A 27,158-nucleotide genomic window follows, 5' to 3' on the forward strand; every position below is an offset into this window, starting at 1 on the left:
TTAGCTTACAGTAAAGATATATTTTAGTTCAAATCCCAGTTGCAATCAACAGACAAAGCATTAGACATGATTCTAAACTATACATAATTCTATAAAAATATCCGAAACCAATTTGTTTTATTTGCATCCACGATAGGGCGAAACGGTAATCATTCAATGTTGTAGAAGATTGTTCTACAATCCCCATCCCGGTTTGAAGCAATATTAGCCCGATTATTATTTCCACTATGGGTAAAGGGTTATTCTTAATGTCAAAATTCTTAAGGGTTATTCCTAAATCTACATGATAAAACACATGATTTGTGAAAATTCAATTCAGGTCATTATTTATACAAAAAGGACAAAAGCTAAAAAAAAAAATTTTTTTTCGTAGTTTTTAGTATATTTAGAAATATGATCCAGTTCTTTCTCACACAATATTTATAAATTAAATGTACAATTTTAAATCTAAAATAAATCCACTCTCTTAAATAAAAATAATAACAATTTTTTAAATTAAGTTTGCATAACCTATTCGAAAGTAATTCCATACATTTATGCTTTTTATTTATATTTTTGTAAAAAATTTTCATTTTATAATTTTTTAAAATACATCTCTCAAGTTCGTTTATGTTTTTCATTTCTAGAAAAATAAAAAATAAATCACAACTTCTTCGATTCACTGATTTTTAATAAATGAGAGTATTCTAGCAAATGAAATTTTTTTAAATTGGTATTCCATTTAATAAAATTTTTCAACAAAAATAGTTCATTTATAAACAATTATACAGTATGTTCCATTATTTCAACATTTTGTCATGAATGAATCAAATAAAATTCGTATCTCGTTTCGTGCCCACTCGCAAATCATGAAAAACTTCTAAAGATATCGAGAAGTGGTTTTTGACATTTATATATAAAAGTTTTTAATTTCTGAATTAGTCCTAAAATATCTTCGAAATGTCTACAGATAGTTTTAGAAACCTATTATTTTGTTTTATTCGGAATAAATTAATTTGACAAAGTTTTAGAAACAAATTTTACTACCATAAACTTTTTCCAGGACAACGAAAACAAATCTTACGTTTGGGTGAATTACTGTCTAAATTCGGTTACGATATTCTGATAATTATATAATGTTTAACTAAGCAATTTCTAGAATTGCATCAATTGCTAGAATTTTGTGCTATTCTATACAGAAAATTTTAAAAGTGAGATAAAATTATTATTTATAAAAAACGTTTTACATCATATTTTTTAGTATTCACTTCTACTATTTACGCTGAGTGTTGCAAGTTTTTTCCTAGAATTATATAATATTTGGTCTTTTAAAAGCTGAAAAGCACATTTTTTAAATTAAAGTTGGTACCTATTTAAAAATTATATTTAAAGTACTTTTAGTACAAGAAACAATCTTGTTTAAAATTTTATTATTTTTTTTAAAACTACAAATGAGGATCCAGATTGGGATCAGTAGGGGAAAATGCAATGCCCAGAGAGATAATCGGGTAGAAATAGCCAGAATGAAATTATATACAAAACTATTAATTAGACTAAAAAGGCTCGTGAAAGTTCATATTACGTTCGTTACGAGCTTAGCGATGATTCGAGCTTAGCTACTGTAAGAATACAGTCAAAAAGTAAATTTATTTTTAAAATAGGTATTTTTATAAATTTCGGCGCGATTTATACACTTTCCAGTATAGGAAGTTATGGGCCCGATTTTCGAAATCAAAATTTGCAACATATCTTAACGTTTCATGGTCAGGACATGGCATTAAGACCAATTTGGAGAAGAAGTATGTGTGTGTGTGTACGCACGTACATCCGTAGTAATTTGTGTGTCTTCGATATCGCGCGAACAAAAAATGATATAGGTGTCGATCGAAGCATATTAACGTCAATATGATCCAAAAATAATTTTATAACATTCGGTCGAGTTGGTCGATTTTTTATTTTCTTAAATATTTATAACAAGTAGGCAAAACACAAAAATAAATGCAGAGCTTTGTATCCTGTATCTAGAATGGATGGATTATTAGCTTATTTGAAATATTTTTTCTTATATTATATGACCTTCAAGCAAACCATGAGATGGAATTGTATGATAAAATGAAAAATATATTTCTCTGAATCCGAATGATTTAATTGCGCTATTTTCTATATTTTATTTAATTACTTATAAAGAAAGTTTTTAGATATGAATATAAAGATATCATCCTAAAATAGGAATATCCACTTTCAAAAGTAATCAAATTAAGTTTAAATTAATTATAACATTTAATTTATAAATTGTTCTTGTTAAATATAAGGCATTACAAAATCGTTTTGTGTTACTGCAGTAACAACAACTATACATAATTTACTGTACAAGTCGTATATTTTAATATGGACAACATTTCATTCTAGTTCCGTCTTCGTATTTATTTTTCTGCTATTGTAAACATTTCTTGATTTCGTAATTTCGTTATATTTCAATACCTGTCATCGAAGACGTGGTAGGTATCTTAAATAAATATACAAAAGTCAGATGACCATTTTCCACCGTATACAAATGAAAAACTTAAATTTCTGACCATCATAACCGTAATTTCTACCTCTAGTTCGGCTTTTTTATCTTTCTGAAGCGAGCCGTTTATTAAAACGAACTAATCAAAACAAGAATTCCTCCCGACCATAAATGGTAGTTTAAATTATTAAATGAAAAGATATGTACATTATACGATTATAGTTTTGGACTCAAAACAACAACAAAATTTGTAACTACTTTTTACCATTTTTATTTTTGAAATTTGATAACTACATATCTGTTTTTCAAACAGCTTTAACTTGAAGGGGATGTATTTCACAGGGTATGTGTAATACATCCCCTGCCACAATTGGTAAGGCTGCTACAATCAAGGGAGCCCAGACTACACTCGGGAACGATTGATCCACAGAAACTGGTTTACACAACATCTGATATTTTTTGACTTATATGACTCAAGTATTTTGGGTAGAAAGCCTTATCTCCTCTACTTATATGCGGGGACAATCTGCGTATCTGCGTATATGTGTGATAAAGACTATTATAAACGAGTATTATACATGGAAATGGGCAAGGAATTATAAACTGAATTGTGCACGGATAAAACAGCCAAAATTGGAGCATTCTATCTACATACAATACATACAATATCAACGTTAAATGTGAAATAGAAATCTACAACTCATTATTGCCCAATTTATAATGATTCATGTTTACCTACCAAATGGAATCTTAGAGTATATATTTATTATGTATATGGGTTTATAGGCTTCTAATGTATCAAGAAGATTTCTATACATATTTGATGGACTTTATCTTACTCTCAATTTTTAATGAAGAGTACCTTCCCGACTTATCTACGAATTCTAAATATTAACAAATTTAGGTTGATCTTATTTTAAGTCATACTTTACAGAGTGTTAGAGTATGAAATGGAATGGCGTAATTTAAAAATTTTTCCTTAAAATTAAAAAAAAAATAGCAGCTGAGCTTCTTTTATTTTGGGTTTGCTGTAATGATACTCTGACTGTCATATGTTGACTGTACATATACTGACATTTTTATATTGAAAAATTTTTAAGCGTTACAAACTTGGGACTAAAAACAATATACCTTGATTACATATACACAGGGTATAAAAGCCCATTTTTATTTCCTGCAGATGGCATATCTGCTGAGTTTGATGGGTTTTAATGAATGAGCGATAAATATTCATATCAAATTATGTGAAACAGAACTTATATATATATTTTCAGTATATATCTAGAGAGTAATAATTATTGAATCGATAGATTATGGCCCTGTAACTAATTGTCATTTATGTGTAAATAGTTATAAACATTCGTTTGGTCAATAACAAAAACCCATTTATTAAAATACATTTGTTATAAATGAAACATTAAATAAACTGAGGCTGTTATTAACTATACTGACAAAAAAAAAAAAACTCGCAAATATCATAGCTCCATCACTAAAGTCATATTTCCCCCTGGCTATATATTTCGTATTAAAATATGATTGTAATTGAAATGGAATTAAAACCGTAAAAGGACTGCTTATTTGGCACAACCAAATGGCACGTTCCTGACACTAACGCAACCTTCATACCAATTTCCAATCTTCAGGCTCAATTTGGAGAGGTTGTACTGAAGTTAACCGTAAAAACGACACAAAAATTTAATATTTCGAAAAAAAGGGGAGGGAGACTGAAAAGCTGGCATCTTGCAATAGAAAAATCCGTGGCACTTACCCAATCTAGGGCTACACTGAAATTGTTAGCCATGAAATCACTAAAAAAGTGAAAATTCCCTTCCCTCAATTTCTGAAATCAGTCACCTCTTTTGTAAGATAGTCCCGCCTAGAAAGCAACCATGCATACCGAATTACAGTTCATTTTCACTAGAGAGGATAACGAGGTGTGTCGAAAAAACTAATATATATGAGACATCTACAAAAATCCATAAATTATGTTTTGGAAACCATGAAACGGATTTTTAACAGACCCCCACTCTGTTCCGCTAACCATCAATACAGCGAAAAAGTCTTTATTTTAAGGGAAATATGACTAAAAATTTAAAATAAACTAATTACACTCCATAGTCCAGGAAAATGATATCAATATGAATGAATTACACTCCATAGTCCAGGAAAATGATATGGTTTGTTCTGATTATATAGGATGAGATCAGAGGAATAAGCGAAACTCTAGAAGTCGATTCCACAAGGAAAATATTTAAACAAAAATATTAAAGTACTCTTATTAGTCGTACTGACCTACACTCGGCAATTTGAGAACTTTTGTCCTGTATTCAAATAATATCTCTCAAACATTCGTTTTATAGCATTTTCGAATTCGAATCATGTTCTCTGCAGTAATTATCCTTTTTTGTCCTACTTTTTCAAGGTTGACCACGACTGCATAGCTCTTCGTGATTACTTCCAAGGATATATAAACTATGTTCTTATAATAAAATAGTCGCTAGGAAGCTATTGCTACCAATCTTCATCTCAAGTTTCAGTCTAAGCTCCGCAAAGAATGATCCTTCTACCTTCGTATTAAAAATACAATCAAGCACATCACTGCTCTAAAACTTTGAGAAATAAAATGCGTACACACATGTGATATATATATTTTTTTTTATTTGATGATATATGTATTTGCTCTATTAATTCAAATCTGACATAAAAGTATCTGTTATTTGTACTATGAAAAACTATTAACAAAGAAAAGTTGTCTCTTCGTGAGTTGTTTGGTAATGACTAACATAACACAAAGACGCCGCAAGGCAGAAAGATGTAACGCAAAAAAGTAAATATACCATATAACCACATCTACACTTGCTTCCTGTTATTTTATTATGTTATTATAAATATGGGATTCTGTAGAAAAAACTTTTTCGAGTTAATAATTATGTTCTTCTATTATGTTTTATATGCAAAGATAAAATTATTTTTCTATGGCAAATTTCGAGAAAATGTTATTTAAAAAAATAATAGAAAAAAAATTCAGGGAAAAAAAAATTAATGGAAAGTTACATTAATTATTTTTGAAGTGTTCAAATGAAATTTAATTGAAACTCATTAAACTAGCGAGCTCATTTAGAAAGTACATTTGTACATTAAATTGAAAAACTTCTCCAATCGATTTTCAGAAATTATCTTTCGTCTTGAAAAAAAATTAATTGCTGTAAAGCAGAAAGTCAAATTTTGGAAAATAGAATTAGTATTTAAGACTAAGGTCAGCACTAGCACCAATTTTCTGTCAACCGAATTGTTTAACTCCTTCAGGATTTTTAAAATTTGAAAGGTATTGATCGATGATTTAAATGTATTGTAACCATGGATCCAAAATGGGCTTTTTCGCTTTTCCTATTTCAAGTTTTGTTTTTCAACCATTTTTTGCCTGCTATATCTGTTATGAGACAGCCATGATAAACACAATATCATCATGAACACTGCTAATAGTGTAATTATACTGGTAGTAAACGAACAAATGGTCAAAAAGAGTAGAATACGATGAAAAATATTGAAAATAAAATTTTGATTTTCGAAAATAAAATTTTGCACAATTTGCACAAATAAAATTTTTGTGAGAAACAGTTGTTATACATTAGCACATTTTGCTGTATCTTTAACGATTTATTGCAAATCAACAGCTTTTGATCGAAATTCACACAAATCTTATTTATACCAAAAATTATTGACCATTTTTCGCATACACCCGGTATATTGGCTTGGAAAATTGAATTATGCTCATAATTATTTAATTTAAAACTACTTGTTCTGTATGAATGGTCCATGCTAGTTAATTAGAGATGATGTTTTACAAATATATCCACAAACTTCAAGAGGAAACATAATATCTTTAGACAAAAATATAGGGTCCAAAATGCTTCCAAAAATTCAATAACGGTAAGTAAAATAATTTACCAATCATCCTGTATTTTGTAAAGGAACTTATGAAATAGCCTTTGAAGATGTAAGTAACAGAGGAATAATAATTTGATTGGTATATTTGAATATTTATGTTATCAATCGGTAATACAAATATGATAGAAATGATAATACATTGGTGGACTTGTAAAGTGGCGGAGTTGCAATAAATCTTTGTGTATGGAGACAAAAATATATATTTGTGTGATATTTTGCAAAATATTTATAAATTTCATATGAAATTCTAATTGGACCCCAAAATTAATAATTAAGAAAACTTTCATAGTCATTCATCGAAATGAATTTTCATTGCAACCAAATTTTTAAATAGGGTACAAAGTTTTCACTAAACTCGATTATCACGATATGTAAGAGACAGACATGAAGATTGTCATGTAAAAACAGATCTTTATCTTACTTTAGTAAAAGGTGCTATAATCAATACTCAATTTTATATGTCATTTCCTGTAACTTCTATATTCAAAGAAAACATCTCAAATATGAAAATAGTTAGTAACTCCTCGGGAATCATAACATAAAAGACAAAATCATTTTCCTAAAATTGCGTCAAATTTTATTTTGAATCTGTTCGTATTTAATTGAATCAACTTACTAATTAGTTTGTATAAAATTTCAAAAGATAATATTTAAACATGTTAATTTTCTAATGATGAACGCTGAAGTCATCGTTACCGTCAATTACAAGTAATAACTATTATATCGTCGTCAAGTTTTCAAATTTTGTTTGTTCTATAAACAGATGAATATGACTTTTAAACCTTAGAATATATCTTATAGTTATTATCATTGTTATAAGACAATAATTTTGAACTGTTATCTTGCCTCCAGCGGCATCATTAACACTAAAAGGACAAACAATTAAGTTAGGTACCTATGTTTTAGGTGCCATAGAATAACGAATGTCATGACTAGCTCACATAGAATAAGTTACAGTATACCTAGATGATTTTGGTTCCTAATTTTAACAATGTTACTTTCTAACCTACCTATCTAAACGTAAAATATCATTCCCTTGATTGTTATAAATGTTTGTTTTTGACATTTTAATTCCTATTATATCCTATCTTGTTGTATATAATAGTAATTGTGAAAGTTTTGTGTTCCTAACTTTACGTTACTATATACGTATTCACTAAAATGGTAAATATCCTATAGCCCAATAAAATTGAAACAGTCGAAAATCTAAATGTCATTGCTTTATTCTTCTAAAATATTTATTAGCGAATTTTGAAAAAATTTCTTCAAATGTCATCGAGCCTACCTAATAGACGTCAAAAATGACCAACGCTTAAAACTGATTTCTCTCAGAGATTGAAAAAAATTTCTTAAAATCGAATATTACATTTTTAGAGAGATATTGCATTTCAAGAATTTTTATTTCAAAAACTATGTGCCTACACAAAAAATTACAAGAGTATTTTTTTTGCTTAAAACTGAAAAAAAAATACAAAAATATTTTTATTTTGAAAAATTTCAAAATTTACGAAATTATTTATCAAGGATTTTGCTATGTTATGTGCAAGGTCAAGTACATTTTTTTATTTTTTCAGTTTTAAGCAAGAAAGTACTCTTGTGATTTTTCCCTAGACGTTCATATTTCGAAATAAAAATTATTGGAAAATTGAAAATGCAATATTCGATTTTAAAAATGTATAATTTTTTTCAATCTCTATGAAGGAATTCGCCTAGCTTACGCAGCTCTTGCGCTACGAATTTTTAATTTTATTGTTTCATGAAAATATTTTGGAAAGTTTCAATTTAAGAGGAAACATTTTGATATTGTTATAAGAAACAGATTTTGAATTGATTTTCTGAACCTTACTTCTTTTTCAAAACAGATCCTGCATGTAATAAGTTTGGTTCAATTTTCTTGATTTCACTTGTTCGTATGGGTAAACGTAGTACATTTAACATTTATATATGATTATTGTATATTAATTTTAATTAAAAAAGTTTTAAGATTATATAATTGTATCATTTTCTACTTTTGTGTTTGACATATTTGTTCCTATACCGCTTGTTCCTATATTTCAACTTTTATTGATATTGATTTATGATATACAAAACAAAAAATATTATTTTTATTATATTTTACTAGCCACTACTAGTAAAAACAAAAACTTCAGAAAAAGTTGAAGGGACGTTACATTCAATCCTCCCTTGCAGAAAAATTTTATTGTTTGGTTTCATAAATCAAACCACTCAACATGAGGTTGCAGTTTATAATTTTTTGTCTATTGCCCCAGCCTCACGTATAATCGGTTTTCTCAGTTTATATCTTTTTTTTTTAAGAATTATTTATTATAATTTTGAAATTTTTCTTTTATTATTTGGACAGAATGAAGTGATAATAAAAATGTTGCAAACACGATTTTATTTATGATTATTTTTTATTTATAATATATGTTTATAAAACAATCTTTCTGCATTCCGCAAGCGAGAGAAAAAAATTAAAATTAAAATTAAGCCATCCTGTATTTTGTGGATAATTATTACTTTGAATACAAACGTTGCGGGTCACCAATTAATGTGAAACAATATTCAATAGAATTTAATCAATCTGGTAAATAATATGTTATCGAAAAATTGAATTATGTTTATAGCTTGAGCTTGACAATATAAGACGAAAAATAAGGATAAAATTTTTCGATATCTGTAGTAATTTTCAAAATATCAAAATTGAAAATTTTGTGCAACTATATAACTATAGAAGTCTATATTTCGCAAACCAAAGCAGATATCGAAAAATTTTATTATTATTTTTCGTTTACATTCATGAATTTATAACAAAATTCATCATCAAAGTTGAAAATAAAGTACAAATAATTTCATGACCATAGTTGTTAGAAACACAGTTTAAAAAAAAAAAAAAAAAAAAAAAAAAAAAAATTTCAACCACAAGTCTAAACTTACCTTGGCGCTAGTACTACTTTAATAGTGAAGTAATCAGTAAGTACAAATTCATTCAGATAGGTTTAAATTAGGTCATTTTTTAAATGTGTCTTAAATAAATTTATTCCTTTAGTCAATATTTCCAACCTTTACAAACTTCGAGCTAAATTTTCTATTTATTTACTGATTAAATAGCTTTTTTTAATAAAATTTCTGGCTTTTTACAAACAAATCAAAAGTACTGTTTTTATTGATAATATTTCGATTAAAAAAAACATATTTCACTTTACGTCATGTTATATGGATTCAACTATAAATAACGTACAGAATTATTAATCACTTCAGAGAATCAGGGATGAAAATGGACGATATCTCATAAGTATCAGAGTTTTATTTTGTGTTAGTATTGCAAATTTACAACTGAACTTACTACTTTTTTTCGTGAAAAAATAACGTAATATCGGCAGCTTCCTTCCTTCATGGAAAGAAAAAGGAGCATGTATATTTATGTGTATATACAGTTGACCTTTTTAAAAAATGAAAACGTTACATACAGAACACGCTTCATCATAATATGTATGTTAGATGAAACCCGTTAAAAAATGAATAAAATTAAATTTAGAAAAATACATATTTTGAATTTTGATGGTGAATTATGTTGAAAAATAATGTTTTAAAATTAAATTTTTCTGCTTCGACATAATATATTTGATGTATTACTTTGGTTACGCTAACAACCGATTAGCCTCCCAAAATGGACTGTAACACAAGATATAGGTATATAGTGTTTATTCTCGTTCAAGAAGAAGAAGCTCCTACAACTTTGTTATGTGATTCTGAAATTTTCGGTGTTCTCTTAAAGTGAAATCCCCAGCTGTTTGTAGTTTTGTATATTTGATGAAATACTATTATGTATGCCGCTTGTTATGCATTGAGACTTCTTCAGCAACTAAATATGTCTGATGCTTTCATGAGAGGAGAATCTGTTGGTTCTATAAGGAAAGGACATCCATCCGAATGGATGCAAACGAACTTATCTACGCCATGGTTTCAATACTTCGTAGAACTTGTAAAACCAACAAGCATCCCCAGGGCTCTTGATTCTCGATGGCCATTAAAGTTACCAAAAATATATTAATTTAATAATTAGAAGTGGAGGCCATTATCAGATAAAAAAGGCGAATATACTTTTATAGGGATATAAGGAGCCACCAATATAAAAAAAAAAAAAACATACAAAAATTAAGTATTTCCGCCTAAAACGAAGGTCAGAAGCGAAGGTCAACGAAGGTTAAAGCGCACCAAAAATTTTACTCATTTTAGTTAGGGGTGGTTGGGTTTGGAAAACTATATATTTTTAATGAGAAACGTTTTCTTTAATGAGAAAGGCAAATGACATTGAATACAAAAGAAACGAATTCAGCCAACAAAATAAAGGGAGTTTGGAGAAGTTTTACAAAGATTAGCCTCAAATTTCCACCCGTTCTGAAATCCATGCCAAATACTACGTCTAGATCCTTAGAATTTGTGTGTGAATAAAATAACGGCTGGAAGGATTTTAGAGACGGAGAAATGGTATATAATTTATTTACAATCTAGTTCTATTTATTTTGTAGTTACTGAAATACAAAACCCGAAATAGAAATAGTCTTGGGATTCAAACTCGTTATAACTGCCTTTCCGTTAAAGTGGCTAACAAAGTCTATGAAAAGTAAACATTTGAAGTTTTAAATGAAATTTCTTTTCCAAAATAATTCAGTAAGAACTTAATGTTTCATTTTGGTATTGGATCAGAGGATATTGGACAGAAGATTTTGGATTTTTAACAAAATTATACGTATATGATGAGAGGGATTTGACTGAATACACAAGAGAATTGATACACATATTTTTTTGGGTAAAGAAATTGTACATCTATATTATATAAAAAGGTTTTGCCAGTTTCATTATTGTTTTTAAAGTATTTTGAGTTTATTTTGAGAATATCATTTTTATGATGGTAGAGGTATATAAAAGTCATTTTACTTACAAAAATAAAATATAACATGTTGTAATTTACATAAATAAGATATAACAAAAGATACTCAAGATATGTTTCTGCAACTGATAAATTTATTTTCTGTGAGACTTGGAAAATTGAATAAATTTGTGTGCGAGTTTGATTCTCATATAAAGAGATTTGTATTAGATACAATGTGTTAATTTAGACACAAGGTCTGTGTGTATTTATACGGAGTACTCCTGGTAAATGATTTTTTTGAAAATGATTGGCTTTCGGAGGAAATACAACTTAAAAATATTTTCTTATTGCATTTAATCGACAGAAAGCAGAAAAATGCTAGCTACAGAAAAATACTTTAACCAAAAGTTGTCAAGCGAAATAGAGGACATTTGCCTGTGTTCATGACTTTGGTCTAAAATATTAGTTTCAAGGCCATTTGACCTCCAGAGCTCAAAAGCTATTGACACAAACGAATGACATTTACTATCCTTGTATAATTGTTGTTTAAAAATTTTTATAAAGCGAATTTTCTTTCGATTAAATGAAACGAAATGACACATTTTTATGTTGCATTTCCTCAGAAAGATTATTATTTTCGAAAAAATGTTTTAAATAAACATTTTTTTAAATTTTTTTAAAGGATAAACTTTATAATTTAAAGTGAGATTCTATCTCTTATCTTGGATCTAAATTGATTATTAAAGCAACCGGAAAACTAAGTCTAATCTGATGGTAGAACATGATGTTCCCCATTAAACTCTGCAACTTTTGCTTGATTTATTTCTAGATTGGTTAACTACAAAACGAGATATTAGTCTAAGATATTATATGAAAATGGTCAGCCTGTATATGGCAAAACCAAAAATTTTACTGGCTTAGCTCTGCCATGAATAAGTCTGGTATTTATAATTTGAATTTTTCGATTTTAAGTTAATTATATTTTAAAATCCATAATCTATGCAGATATCATTCATTGTGGCTATATTTTTCATAAACTAAAATTCACTAGACTTAAATGAATTTTGCCGCTATTTATTTGAAACAAAACAGCAGATAATGAGACAAAAAGACAAAATTTTATTATTTTTTATTGTTTATCATACTTTTGAAATTTAGTATGTGGCTTGAAAATTGCGGGACTCAAATTTTTACATTAAAATTGCTAAATTACAAATAGGAAAGCAAATTGCCCCAACAAACCTAAAATTTCAATTTTTATAGTATTAGGCGAAGAAACTAAACGAATATAAAAAACTAAATCTGCTTCTTAAAGACGAAATCCAACAGTTCATAAAATCAATAAATTTAAAAATAACAGTAATATGTGGTACAAATATGTATTTAATATTTATTTGTGCAACAGAATATTGATTTAAAAGGCAATGTTAACTTTTAAATAAAAGTTTCATTTTTATAGAACGATAGTGGACAAATAAATTAAATTCTTAAAAAGAGTAGCCATTTCACGTTTAGTAATTAAACAATATTCCTCTGCAGCAAATTCAATACATTTTTAACGATTTCCACTTCAAACAGTTTTTGAATTGCTTTACTCGAATATTAATTAAAATTAAATACTCGTTCCACTTAATACTTCATATAAAGCTAGAAACATACTATTATCAATTTCCGAAAATTTATGTTACATCATAACATGATTAAACTGCATATCAAGTTACAGAACTAGTTGGATAAATCTAGCAGAAATTTGATAATCAATTTGATTAATAAAAAAGAATTGTGTGTTAAGAATTTCTTCATCGATCTTGTCTGCTATCGAATCCTGAACATAGCAAAATAACCTCGAAATCTTAAGAAAACCGCTCTAACCTCTTATTTTCAACTTTCTCTGATAATTTTTACAAAAATGAAGAAATTAAGTTGTTCTTCTGAAAAAAATGAAACTTTATGAACATAAGAAGGGGTGGTAAATGTAAGTCCGATACATCTCCTCAATTTTGAGAAAAACGATTTTTCAGAAAAACGATATTTCAAGAGCTCGTAATTTAGGCAAACATTTTTGCAGAATTTAAACTCAATTCCATCATTTTTCGAAAAGTTTTCAGAAAATGTTGGAAATGTGACAGCGATTTGCTTGAGATGTTGAGGTTATTTTGTTAACATACAATTCTTTTTTATTTGTCTCAATCCGATCAATAGAAGCAGAGATATTTAAGGAAACGTCACCACAGAAAACAATGTAGAGATAAAACTGCGTGCAAAAGTTCGAGCGGATCGATCCGAAACCGGAAAACTTCTTTTCTGTATTGTTTACAACAAAAAAACCTAGTAAAAAATTATCCATTTGCCAAAATTAATCGAATTCGCTATCAAAATCCGCTAGATTTATCCAAATAATAAGCATATTGCGATTAGTTGGGTATTGCGATTAGTGACAGCGATTTGCTTGAGATGTTGAGGTTATTTTGTTAACATACAATTCTTTTTTATTTGTCTCAATCCGATCAATAGAAGCAGAGATATTTAAGGAAACGTCACCACAGAAAACAATGTAGAGATAAAACTGCGTGCAAAAGTTCGAGCGGATCGATCCGAAAACTTCTTTTCTGTATTGTTTACAACAAAAAAACCTAGTAAAAAATTATCCATTTGCCAAAATTAATCGAATTCGCTATCAAAATCCGCTAGATTTATCCAAATAATAAGCATATTGCGATTAGTTGGGTATACATATACGTCTAAAATCTACTCACATATCATATTGTTGCTTACCAACTAAAACGATATCGCATAATATCCATTTGGAGAATGTGATTTTATATAATGTGTTGCTACCTTTAGAATTTACGACCTATGTATGTACTAGAAACTGATTGCATTCCAATGGATTAGTTGTGCATTGCCAATCAACAATTACTTTTTACAGCGAGTTCGATATTTGGTGATTTGTTTGACAGGTACTTGGTTCAATTATTTCCTGATATTTATTTCATTTTAACATATTTGTTTTGTGTTAAGTCTTATTTTCCCCAAAAACATTGACTTATACACTGTATCGGAGGTCAACGGGGAAAGGTAGGAGTGAGTTATAAATACGTTTTATGAACCCCCGAATTCAATTTATGGTTTTTTGTGAATCTTTGGGGGTCATGAAACCCCCAGATCTTTTTTGCTTAAATTAGTAACGTTGACATCGTTGTATAGATTAAAAAACAAGTAAGTTTATCATCAATCAATCCATTGGCATAGATCTTTGAATTTTTAAAATTTAAACCACCCATATTTTTACGCACATGGAAGTAAAAGAATAAAAAGTGTTGGATTTAGATTTAGAAAATTGTGCTCCACAAAAAAAGGTATTCTTGCTATGAATCGTTTAACGTCATGGATTACTCAAAATTTTCAATTATAATAATTGGAACCAGAAGTTAGACTGTAAACAATTTCTTTCAATTTTTTCGTTTGAAAATTTTTTTAAAAAATTTTTGATCCAAGTAATTTCCAAAATCCTTCAAAGCATAAATAGAATGGGTACTACGACGTACTTGATTGAACCAATTTTTTTCTATATGTATGTATGTGAAAAATTATCGTTTAATTTTTAAAAAAAAATATTATGTTTTACTGAAGAAAGACCATTATTCAAAAACTTGATGAGTGTTCATTTATCGAGTCTTATGGACGTTTAAAATTTCATACTCGACCAAATTTTTTTAAATATGTTATAATACGTAAACATACAGGCAGGTCCACCAAAAATTCTATATTTAATAGATTTTTATCAGCGCCTCAAATTTTCATTTTCCTCAAGTTGTAGTTACTTAAATATGTTGCATACAACACAATCACATTTCCTTTGACGCGATTGGAAAAATGACATTTCAGGCAATACAAACATTTTTTATCTTTTACCAATTTGAATTTTTAACTTCCCACTATAAAAAGTTATTGTAATAGGTCCGATTTTCGAAATTTTTAATATATTTTTTCGTTTGCGGGCGAACAAAAAATGATATCGACTTCGTTGAGGTGTCGATCGATTTGTATTAATGGCATTCGATAAGAATTTCATAACATTCGAATGAGTCGTTTCGAGTTATTCGTGTGGACCTCATGGGTTCCACCAGACTCTATCCACGGCTTGTTATAGACAATGTTATTAATCTGTATAATTTTTTGAACATTTATTGCGAAAAAATATGTCCAAAATTCGACAAATTGAGTTAACATGATAGAATCGTATAGAATTTCGAATTAAGTAATTTAAGCCAGAAAAATGTCAAGTTTTAATATTTGTTTAAAAATGGCAAGAATGATTTGATAACCAATAGATGCAATTCCATTAGGATTTTGTATTTCTTAATTCAATTACATGCATACCATTTATTGATTACATTTATATTATGTAAATCAAGAACAAATAATATTACTTTTATGGAGTGATAAGGCTACAAGGTCAAATACCAACAGCTTTTTTTAAAATGACTTCGGTTGCGTGAAAAAGTTGGGGCTTAAAATTGGAAAAAAGTATTGCATTCAAGAGAATTTAAAACTTTTTTTTTTATACCTTTGAAAAAAAAAGTAAATTGTAAGAATAAACAAGTTTTTTTTCGTAAAAAACAACTTTTATTTTAAAAAAATAGGTGTATATTTGTTTCAATTTCAAGTAAAATTCGAATCTATACTAAGTCGGTAATACATTTATGCATCAATGTACAAGTTCTTCTTTATTTTTTCCCAAGTAAAAAACGTTAACCCGAGTTTTCCTTGTGCGTGGTAATTTTGATAAAAATGTGTAACCAATAACTAATCTCATTTTGCCACGATTTTAAACGTAACAGATTGTGATAAACCATCCTGTATTAAAATATTATAATAAATCACTTGAGAATCGACAGAATGTGATTTTTTTAACACTTCATTCTTCCGTTTAATGGATAAACAAGGTGGGTAGATTAGTGACAGGAACTATAGATCTTATATTATGTTTTGTTTGTTCATCAGTATCAGTGAATGAAGTGTGTTGATGTTAAATGTCTTGTATATGTTTTCTCGTGTGTTGATTTTTATATGTTACGCAATATAAACTATACAACAATCATTTTTGATGTAAAGGAAAACTATTAATTTTCGTTAGTATAGTGACTTACAAATGAAAAAGGTTTGAGAAACATGATTTTTTTTGAGTACTTCACTTTTAGACGTATAAATAATGCTCCAGTGCTAAATTAGTTTTCGTTGCCCATATGTATAAGTAGATTTGGCAGAAATTGACTGTCATAACTTCCTAAAAACCTTTTTCATAATTTTTCCTATCAATTTTAAATTTTTGCTAAAATTCAGAGAAACTTAAGAAAAAACGCACATTGACGTCCAAAAGATGCACCCCAAAAACCTATCTCATGACCGACTTTCTAAATGCCAAAGCATTTTCATGTATATATAGATTTTTTCATTCCATTTTTGCCTTATCTATTTATATTTCAAAAAAATGTTTCAATCAAAAATATTTGTTTTCTCGTGAAGAAAAACCTTCTTATTTAGAAGTGTAAGTGATATTCATAACAGTTTTAAGTGATGGTTTTTTGTCAATTTCGAAAATTTTCACTTTCTAGATAACATAAATTTCAACATACTTATTGAAATTATTGAGGTGCCTGCCCTTTTAATTTATTTGGACGAAAATGTGCAATAATATCAAAAGACAAACTTAAATAATATCAAACTCAAAATATTAGTGATAGGCCGAAAGACACATTTGAAAACCTCAATTTCACGCTTCCTTGGAGGCGGCTGGAATGTCAGTGTTGCCTAAAATGGTCGGAAATTCAGGACCCTTAGTATATTATAAAAGGACTTTCGTACTTTCGATTGCTATAATACTTCCAAATTATTTCTAAAAAGCCGGAAACTGCCATGTTTTCTTAAATCTAGATCATAGAATTCAATCAATACTTAGACATGTCAGAATCGAGTTAATTATGACTGTTGAAAAAAAAGTCGGATGTTTGGCATTTGAAAAATATTTACCATGATTTATAAATGAAAAAAAATAGTTTATGTCAGTTTTTCAATAAAATAATTATGACATTCAGACGACATTAAAGAAGATACAAAAAAAAAAAACTTATTTCTGTATTTATATCCATCCATTAATTTGCGAATGTAAAAATTTATATTTTTTTAAACTTTCCTCGTTTTTATTTCCATTTTCATGCATTAGATGCCATTAAATATTTATTTATTTTTTATTCGAAGATTTACATAACAGTCATTTCATTTTTATTTGAATTCTTAAAATCCTCGCCTCATTTCTATAACATATCTTACTTTGTTTGATGAATATATATTTTGTGAAATTTTTCTTTTAAAAGACATTCAAAAACAAAATAAAAACATCACGTAATCTTTAAGAACTAAGTGGCATACAACCTCCATACACAGGCTAGAGGATATAGTAATAAATACACAAGAGTCGAATAGATCGAGCGAAAAATATGAAGTGAGAGAAGATATTCTCTCTTTTTGAATACTCAAAAGAGAAATTATCAGAGTTATCAGCCTTTCCGTTTGAATTTTTAGACTACAGAAAAATTAAGGTGTCTCTAGACTCCAGCTTTTGAAAAATATTCTCCAAATGTATAAGTCTTCTGAAAAGGAAAATTACTTCTTCCTGATGAATAGTAAGTTATTTTATTATGCCTAACATAGTTACTAAGGTTACACTTCTTTTTTTGAAATGAAAACATCTAATATCACGAGTATGACAGAATACATGCGTTAAGCAATGCATCTAAGTGAGAGGCAGTAAATACATGTGTTGAAGCTTCGATATGCTTTGAGATAGTTGTAAGACGCTTGGAGAGTGGGTGTTTCTTAGTTGAATAGATGAACTACAACAGATAAGCCACGATACAGGTCACTTTTGCAATTTCCTGCAACACCTATAATACCTCCTACTTAGATGCATTGCTTAACGCATGCACTCTGTCATACATTTTGTACAATTAATGTATAATCAATAATATTTGAAGGGTAAAATCTTATGATTTCGGACGTCATCATCATCAACATGTTCTTGCTAGGTATATCCATAGCTATACTCATAATATTTCAACATAGGTGTAGTGGCCTAGTGGTGGACTCTAAATGGCCTGAAAATTATAAAATTCGACTAAGTCCAGTAGTTTACATAGCGACAGTCGGGGTCCATAATAGGGAGGATTTGAGCCGGTCTATATCTTAATGGACTCTGACTGTTAAAGTTGCTCTGTAAACTACTGGACTTGTTTCTTCCTTTTCAAATTTTATATACCGCAGTCGGGTTTTTGATTTTTTAAATTATTTATTTTATTTTAATGAAAATATTAAATAGTTCTATGAAAAAAGCTTGCCTTCATAGTATATTAGGTAAAAAGTGTGCTGACTTATTGGGATCGTTTAGAAAAGACAAGTACATAATAGAATATATATTCTAATTAACATTTTCCGAACATATTGTGTGTGTGAATCATGTCCATTCTTTATTATTGAAAACCATACGGAAGTCTTTTATACAAATATCAATCTATAGTTACCTTTTTGTTGACAACGTTTATGGTGGGTTGCCTCAAATTCTATTCAATTATGTTTTACTTAAATGATGTTTTGCTTGCTTGAATGAACCAAGGTTGGAACGAATATACACACATATTGTTGGATAGTAGATAATATTTCAATCAAATAAATAATAATGACATAATATTCAACAGAAAATAAAGGAAACTTAAAGATAATTTTGTATAATGGTGATCATATTGACCATTGAATTTATATGTATACAACTAAATGGAAAACCCATTGAGGAGTCATCGATAACTTTTTATTCAATTTCCTGTAATTTTGTGGTAGATAAAAGTAACTTATATTGCACGGTATTTTTAAAAAAATGTGTCAGTTCTTACACCTGTCATTTTCTGAAATGTTTTCCAATCATAGCGCCTTATAAAATAGGACATCAAATTCCTCCTTGGAGCACAATAATAACAGTTTTTTCCATTTTTTCAATGATTTATAGATTTCAATGATGAAATCCAAAAACATAAAATAAAAATATATTCCCAAGAGTCTAGCAAAAACTGCTATTGGTCTTGGTCTTTGCCCAGCATGTGTAAGGACTCATTCCGAAAGCAAACCCAAAATTGATTTTTCCCATCACAATTATGGTCTGAGATTTTGAAGAATAAACATATAACCTTATTTTAATCTCAAATTGGATCGGAGTACAGTTTAAATTGATCATAGACAATACAAAATTAGCAAAAGTAGAAATTTTATGTGAGCGGAAAGGCCTCTTAACAAAGTTCTGTGTTAATCATTTTCCAAATATTTACAAATTTAAACCTCTACAATACGCTTCCTAAATAAAAAAATTTGACTATAGGCCATTAATGAAGCATTTTTATTTTTGTCTTGATTTTTTGTTACATAACAAAAAGGTAGTTACATCTCGACGTAAATGAAAATTATCCCAACAACTGCTATGAGGATACTCCAACAACTGTTATTAGTAGTAAATAAGAATTCAGATATGGTTCAGGTACCAATTCCCATACTTTTTCAGTGACCTGAAAAAGTTTCCTCACAAGGATCCATAAACCCGTGCACCAGATGAAACTTTTTAAGAACAGCGGAGACCGTCTAATTTAGAGAGGTTTTCAAAGAATAGTTGATCAATGACATAACAAGATCTGAACCCTGACAGAGAAAGTTGTTCGTTATTCAATCCCCTTCGTCATTATGCGAAGTCCTGGTGTAATCGTAGTGCAATGATAGATTAAAAATATCTTTTTACCTCAAAATATCTTCAGAACACCTTAATATAATCACATTTGTATTGCTTACCACGCTTATGACAATATCTACAATTAACATTAACCTCAACCCTTTAAAGTATTAATTCAATTTTTGGGTTAGATACCAACCTATAATTACTGATACAGAATTACCCCTTTTAATTATTGTACATTGGAGGGGGAAATTCATTCTCGAAGTAATAGTTTACACTAGTAAGCGCCTTAATGATCAAATTAGTAATAACTGACTTATGGCGAGAAAAATTGTATTTAAAATTAGAACTATTCCAGCTTTTTATTTGATTTTAGGCAACGGGCATCATACATGAAATTTTCAATAATATTATTTTATAAACTAGATTCAATGTAATACTACGATTAAATAGAAAATAAAAATTGATAAGGTAAACCTTATCTTAATAGCTTTCTGTCTTTCATTTTCGTGTACGTATTTTTATAATTTATCTTATCCAATGGCTTTTATGACAAAAAAATCGTAATTTTCCTTTAAATAAATGATAATGTTTTTTATTATAGTTGAAATACAGTTTACGACGAATTTTAGGAATAGCTTAGAAATTTCATTCGTGTTTAAAATAAATTTACTATTATCTCCAAATAAATGAATTGAGTACATTATTTTGAGATAATAGTAAACTTATTTTAAACACGAAAGAAATTTCTAAGCTATTCCTAAAATTCGTAAACTGTATTTCAACTATAATAAAAAACATTATCATTTATTTAAAGGAAAATTACGATTTTTTTGTCTTAAAGCCATATACCTGCTACATTCAGCATTTTGGGATATTCTTGCAAAGAATATTGACAACAAAGGCTTCTAGCTAATTTGGGGCATTTACTTATGCAATGACTTTTTTTAATACGTTGACTTACTAATTCATTGACTTGGCTATGAGCGAGTCAATGTGCGTAAGGCCCATACTAGTTGGCGATATCACAATACTTCTGATGGATAGCCCTCCCTATTCAATACTGTTATTTTACTTGTGCTAACATTGATACTATAATATCTGTCTCTATATCTTACCAGCATTGTAGTAAACGCCATACACTTCTTACCATGTACCATCAACTTTCAAATCGGCCGTACTTCTCTCAAGAAAAAGATCCATTGTTACTGCCCATATTTACAGTCACAATATTTGATCAAACCACAAAAAAATCTATTACTTTGTACAAGTTCCTACCTAACAACACGTCTCTATTGTTTTTGTAAATTGTGTTACTTAAATAATATATAGTAGATATATATAATAAAATTTACTTCATTAATGAGAGACACAAAAGTTCTAGCTCCGAGTAGAATATTTACTTACAAATTCAATAAAGAAATTAAAATAAAAGCTGAAAAGTATTTGAATTTTAAGTATCTTTGTTATTAAGAGTAGAATGGTTACAACACAATCAATAGTGTGGCGATTTTGCTGATTGGAATAAATATATTTAATTAAGAAAAAAATAAAATTAAAAAGAATATTCTACGTTTACGATATTCAATTAGTTTAGTATTCAACGGCTACCACCTGTGGTTTTGTAGCAAAATAATAAAAGAATTAACAGAATATGCGCATAATTGTTTTGCTATTATTACCATTTTACTAAGTGTACCAGTTATCAACTTAAAGTCTCTATATATAAAACTGGATTACCGTCTCTAAGGTGTTTCTCTCCGTTAAGATAGTTTCGAAACAACAGGTCCTTGGGAAACAAATCCGGATTTAGATTTTCAATGAAAAATTGTATCATTCATACTCACCCCAATCCTTGTAGCAAACTATACAAGGATTAGATTGGTAATATACCGGTTCCTATTTTTAAAAGTTTACACCCTAATACTTCGCAAACGAAATAAAATTCGTTAAATAAAAAAATTCTAATAAGTATCTATATATGCATAAGTTCTTATATGCAGCCTAAAAAGAGTCTGTCCCAACAAAATATATATACGTCCGTTGAAAAAAAAAAAGTCAAATTTACAAAATTTAAAAAACCCCCGACAATTTTTTCGGATTCCTACGAAACCCTAAACTTTCACTTGAAACATATCTAAGAACACTCTTCATTAAATTCCCTATTAAACGAAACAAAAAAATCAAAATCGATTCAGTTTAGGTGCTACGATGCCACAGAGAGGCAGACAGATAAACAGACACAAAAAGTCGGTTCAAACAGAAATGCATATTTCAGCAGATTTCTTTTCTTTGTTGCCCAAAAACAAATTTAGTTAAAAAATTTTTTCTTACATCTATATTTCCACCCAATTTTAAGGTTTATTATAGTTAAAAATTTCAAGGGAGTGTTTTTCAGTAAAAAATAAGAATATGTATAAAATTTGGTATTTTTATTATTTGCTTGTTGGAAATAGTTTTGTTTTTCCCAAACATACTTGATTGCAAGTACCAAAATTCGAGGCCGACTTATAGAGCCGGGAATTTGTATGCGAAAGGTTTTTAGAATAGAACATCTGAACATAAGGGCACGAGGTCGGATGAAAGACTACTTTATAATATATCTAGAAACCGGTAAAATGATTGACTTTTTTTTTAATCTGAAGGTTTTAAACCAAAATTTGAAACGAGATTAATGCATATTTTTAATGGTAAGAACATTTAAGAGGTAATGGGCTTCTGAGTATGGATCATCTCTACCGACTCATCCTGGAAAACTTATTTAACGTATTGGTAATCTTTTGCTTTAAAGGATTTGGGAAAAATATATTCTGTTAGATATGAATCCTTGTATTGTTAACTAAATCACTTGGAATTGATTGTAAAGATAAAGATTATTAATATTAAATAAAATATCAAATAGGTATATGTATTCAAAATAAACTAATTCTTGAACACATTGTGTAGCTAAGAGCTACTATTTAAGTATCGAGTTTCTGCATTGAATGCATAATTAAATTTACAAAAAAGAAAAATGTAAAACTTGTAGAAAATTGAGTATTGTTTTTTAGTTTTATTTCACTATACTCTTGTTTACAAATATAGACGGTGTTCTGTTTTAACTTTCTAATTGAAAAATTTCCTTCAATATCTGCATTTATCGAAGAAATGTTTCATTTACAAAACTGATTCTTGAAGAGAAGATAGATACTGATTAAATGTTTCTGTTAATTATTACAAATTAATTAAGATTAATTTGTAATAATAAGTGTACGATTATTTTCTCAATATTTTAATAAATGACAGTGTGTTTTCAATAAAAAAAATTTTGAAGTCAAAACTTCTATTGGCCCGTTAGGCGATAGATAATATATGTATAATAAAAAACATTTGGTAGCGTAAAATCCTATGTTTTCACGTCATCAACATGCTATGAATATTGCTACAGATATGACACCGTAGCTTAGGAAACTAAAAATTTTTAATAATAAATTTTATTAAACTTGTTCAATTCAAGTATTAATTAAGTGATTTTGATCGTTGGTAACTTCTGATTACCGTTCATAGATGGCTTTCTTTATTATTAATAATAGTGTTTTATACATACATTAATAATTCCAATTTATTATAAAATTTTAATTATTGATACTACTACATACAAGCAAAGTGACCCGTATCATACGCCAAATATCGAACACTTTTTGAAGGAATTCTAATAATTGATTGTGCCTAGATTGGCCTTTTTCTCGGGCCAGGAACTGCTGCGTTAAATTTTTAATTGGAAAATCAAAACAAAACATTATGTATAATAAATAATTTTAAAATGAATAACAGCTATCATAATAAAATATTGTAGATATTGAGAAATAAAAAGCATATGTAAATAAAAATTCAATTGAATAAATTATAATATAAGCGAGTGGAAATATTGAAATTATTAATGTAATATAAATTATTATTGAAGAAATGAATATTATATTTATGTTTAGGGTTGCCATCTTTCCATACTTGATCAGGAAATTCCATAAATTATTTAAAGAATATTTATAAATATTGGTAATTATGAAAATCCCGGATATGCAAAACATCAAAAATGTTATTCGTGTTATGATTCGGTGATATTGTTAGATTAATTTCACTATCTCACGTCTTTCTGATTGTTCTCCTGATATCTCGGAAACTTGAGGTGGCAACCTTACGTTATGTTGCATAGGTCAGTTTGGAAAAGGCAGGACATTTTAAAATACAAATAATTACTATGGAAATGAATGGTCAAATAAACATGGCTCAATTCATTTCGAGAACTGAAATGGTAAAATAATTAGGTAATTCAAAACAATAATTCTAAAGAACAAAGTCAGCTCAAATATTTCAATTTCAATTAAAATATTTAAAAAAATTTGTCCCAAAAATTATAGCTCTGTAAGTATTCTTTTTATCTCATCTGATGTCCTTGACCATCATTTTGATATTGATTAAAGCAGGAGTGTTAAAAAAGTTGTTTATCTTTGCACCCGTTCGTCTAAGCTCGCACTTAAAACATATCTAAGAACACTCTCCGTTAAATTATCTTTAAAATGAAACCAAAAAAAAAAAAAAATTAAAATCGGTTCATCCGTTTAGGCGCTACGATGCCACAGACAGATAAATACCCAGATACACACAGGATTTTTAATACCTTAACTCTCCTTTAAATTTCAATACAGAGCAAAAGTCTATATTTTGGGGAAAACTATGACGTTAAAAAATAAAAGGTATAAGCTGCGAAAGAGATATTTAACGGTACTATTAAGTAGTGATCCTAGTAGCTTTATTGATAATACGATCACTACGCACGTGTAGGAGACAAAATAATTACGAATTATTTTCATCATAGGTATGTCAGTAAGCATAATTGATCTATATAACCTATGTACAATTATGATAGAATCGATAAAACTAATAAACTTTCATAAAAAACGTATTTGACCCATATATTTTCTTGTGTGATACACATGTTTAGTTTCACTTCCTGTTCATTTGAACTATATATTATCACTTTACAGTATGTGTCATAAATCTTTATGAATGAAGTAGCTACTTTCACTTACCTACAGTTCTACAGTTACCTAAAATGCTCTCTGCAGAATGCTGGTGTAGAATGCAAAATTTTTCTGGAAGAATACATAAAATAGTTTAGCTTATGAACTGCATATTATTTCATGATCTGCCTTTAAAGAATCCTTTCAGTTTCTTGGACGATTTTGAAGAAACCTCATTTTTACATTATATAATGCAAATATTAAAGAGTATTACAAAATTTGTTTCGACTAAAAGCACATGTTTACAACGCTTTGACGGTAATAGTTTAAAAAAAGGGGTGCAAATCGGTTCCTACTCTTTCAGTACAAAGAAAATAAGTGAAACAAAATTTTGTTAGTAAAAAAGTAGTCTTCTAATCCTTAAAAGTATGTATAAATACTTTGTATGTATAATTTAAGTTGGTAGGTCAAATTGTGTTTTCAGAATTATGAGAACCGATACCACCTTTCGAGAAAAACACGTTTAAATTTTTGTGTGTGGAGAAAGCAGGGGTAATAGTGTTCACGGAGTTCACGGAGTACTGTCACTCTAACCTATTACTTGACAGCCAGAGTTCGTAAAGACATGTGACGCGTGATAAAATGTGGGGAAAGTGGCGTGGAACCAGTCAGTGACAAGTTTCGCTTAGCTATAATTCAAAGGTCTGTGATTAATTTTAAATAGCAAACGTATAGTTTTAACCTAATAACCTAAATAGACCTAAATAGATGCACCATTGATATTTTTTCCTAATTTTAAAATACAGGTATTAATTTAAAGAATATAAAGTATTCCTTCAGTAAGCGGTATTCTTTCTGCTTCCCTTATATTATCAATGTCCTTGCCAATCATTACACAGCAATTCTTCCTGTTCTTCAATTTTCTGTTTTTGGCTTTTAGTTTTTTAGAAATGATTGGTGATTGTTATTATACTTGTTAAGTAACAACGATCTCTACGGTGCTTTTAATATCCCAATCCAAAATCAAAATTTGTTCTGTATTGCTCAAATACAGATTGAAGGGATTTATGGTACATAATGTATAAAAGCTTTTTGAAATGTGTCGTATACCTATAAGTCTTTTTAAAAACTTTGTCATATACATCAGGATAAACTTTTCTGTACATGTTCTACCAATATAGGGTAAATGTGTTCTTAATGAGTTCTGTTCTCAGCTTTGTATATAGGTATTATAAAATTTGTATATCCAATTATGTTAATAAAAATTTATCCAAAGGCGGTTCATTTGTTAAGGAGGTACGATGTCACAAACAAATTGATTAGTCCCGATTTTGAGTTTGTATAAATTTTTATATATGTAATCAATTAAGTAAATTTTGGTCCAAGTGAAGTAGTTTCGAACATAATTATTCAAATGGATGATATTTGGCATGCATAATTTAAATGGCAACATAAAAATCTTGCAGTAGTAAAGTTTTTGCATTTGTATTAATTGGTAAGATAAGAGACGGTATACCTATAGAGATCGCATAGGGTGTTTTTACAAGTGAGACTATCTATTCGTTTAAAGATCAAAGAAGAAATATCTTAAAAAAGTCTCCAAATTTATATAATTTTTGAAGTGAAAACTTCATTAGCGGCGTTGAGTACTTTTTGGTAGGGGAAAATGATATAGGTTCCCATTACCGACATGTTGTACGCGCGCTGAAAGGCTCATAGCAGTATATCTCTTACTATACACCTGACGTATTGTGTAACGTTAGCACTGCGTATATAACAAGTACATTGAAATTTATGTAAATACAAATACTACCCACAAAGCATATGATTGTATATTCATTGTTATTTCAATTTAATTGTATTTATACTTTGTCAAAATCTTGTACAGCCTGTAATATATTTAAATAATAAAAAAATCATATAAACATGCATATAATTAGTGCTCAGAGTGTCAATAGATGTAAAAACCAGATTATTGTTGATAATTTTAATTCAAATATTATTTAATTTCAAATTTGTATTGAGTTCTAAGTTTTCACTTCTATCGGCAGTCTCTATGACTGCCAATTTTTCTAT

Source organism: Chrysoperla carnea, chromosome 4, assembly GCF_905475395.1.
Source record: "Chrysoperla carnea chromosome 4, inChrCarn1.1, whole genome shotgun sequence".
NCBI classification, from domain to species: Eukaryota; Metazoa; Arthropoda; class Insecta; order Neuroptera; family Chrysopidae; genus Chrysoperla; species Chrysoperla carnea.